The sequence below is a fragment of the Triticum dicoccoides genome, chromosome 1B (genome assembly GCF_002162155.2).
Source record: "Triticum dicoccoides isolate Atlit2015 ecotype Zavitan chromosome 1B, WEW_v2.0, whole genome shotgun sequence".
Classification (NCBI taxonomy): Eukaryota; Viridiplantae; Streptophyta; class Magnoliopsida; order Poales; family Poaceae; genus Triticum; species Triticum dicoccoides.
In genome coordinates, this window is record NC_041381.1 from 528264403 (window position 1) to 528266321 (window position 1919).

A 1919-nucleotide genomic window follows, 5' to 3' on the forward strand; every position below is an offset into this window, starting at 1 on the left:
CTTGCATGCTTAAATGTAGTCATGCAATTGCATGTCTTCCAACATGGTCGCAACTACGTGTCTTCTAACTTGGTTGCAACACGACCTTTTTGTTTTTTTGTCGGATAAGGTGAGGGGCCAGTTGCATGTCGTAGAATAGGCACGCAACTGCATGTCTTCTAACCTGGTTGCATTTTGTAAGCGCCCTTGTTTTGTCGGAGGGGGCGGTGACAAGAGAGAAGCATGTCCAACTATAGCCACACAACTGATCTCACAACTAGCTTTATTATTTTCTCGCAGCGGGGAGTGGGCAGTTTGCAAGATATTTTGGTATTTTTATTACTTTTTTAAAAATCACATACTATTTTTTTGCATTGAAAAGATTTTTTCCCCAAGGGACCAGAACAAAAAACTAATTTGTTTTGTGAAAAAAGAGCAGATAAAGCTGAAACAATTACTTTTGTCTACATCCAGGGACACATAAATGTTTGTTGTGGTGGAATGGAGTACCTATAGACGGTGTGCTGCTCTTTTTTTCCTGTTTGAAGTCTCTGGAATGTGGACCCAGGCTCAACATCTTTCTAGAGGCATTAGTAGAAAACAGGGACTTTCGTCCAAACTCAATATACACATTAGTCTCGGTTGCATCACGAACCGGGACTAATGTGAGCATTAGTCTCGGTTCGAGCGGCTAAGGCGTCGGGAAGGCATTAGACCCAGACTCCAGTATGTGAATTTATTTTCAATTTTTCATTTTTGATTCTGTAGTTTCTGTTTTTCTTTCTTTTTATTTTTGCGTTTTGGATTTGTGTTATTGTTTCTTTTCTAAATTAGTGATGTTTTGGATATTTATCTAAAAAATAATGCCACTCGATTTGGCGCACACGTGGACCACACATTTTTTCTTAATTTATTTTTCTTATTTTTTGTGTCAAAAATATGTGCTTAAAGAAATACAAACACACTATAATTTTTTAGAACAACTACACTTTTTGTATGCATTATGTTTGTTTGAGACACACTATAATGCCAATCGGCTGGGAGAGCTGACACAAACACCCATATATTTGGCAGCCCAAATACAAACAAAAGAAAAAAAAACAATCTAAAAGAAAGACAACAAAAAATAATAGGAGGCTGCCCACATACAGGCAAGAAACAATAAGCCCAAAACGAGACAAGCAATTTGGGAGAACAAAACAGAGGACAAAAGCAGCCCACCTAAGAAGACAAGAAAAAAAGACAAAAAGAAGGCCCCGTACATGTTAAACAAGCCCAAACGAAAACGAACGAGTGACAAGGAAATCGATCGGGGCATCTGCAGGAAGCTGACATCAGGTGACTTAGACTTCGCGAAGTCTAAGTCGACTGAGTTCTTGACAGGCCCTTCTTCAAAACAGTATTTTTGTCAAGAAAAAGAGTACTCCCTCTATTCACTTTTATAAGTCGTTTCAGACAATTGAAATTGAGCTGTTTTGCACAATGTCTGAAACGTCTATAAAGCCTTATAAAAATGAACAGAGGGAGTAACAATAATAGGGAGCGACAACCCGGCCTTGGCCCTACAAAATATCTAGCTGAACCCTCAAAAGGAGGAGTTAAATCGGACCCCGAACCCTCAACCGGTTTAACACAAAAAATTAGGCGGTGCGTCGGCTGCCTCTAAAATTTGAGCGGCTGAAGCAAGTTCTTAGCAAAAGAAAGAAAAGATTCCCTCCCCCGCTTCTCCGCCCCTCTCCCCTGCTCACCTGCCTCCACACCAATGTCGCCCTCCTTGCCTCCGTTGCTTTCCTTTCTCCCGTCGGCCACGCATAGCCCCCACCTTCACTGCGCCACTTCTATTTGACCTCTGCCGCCCGCCTGAATCGACGAATCTAACCGCCACCACTGTGAGCTTGTAGACAAGGAGGGGAACCCCATATCCACGTTTCGTTCGGAAT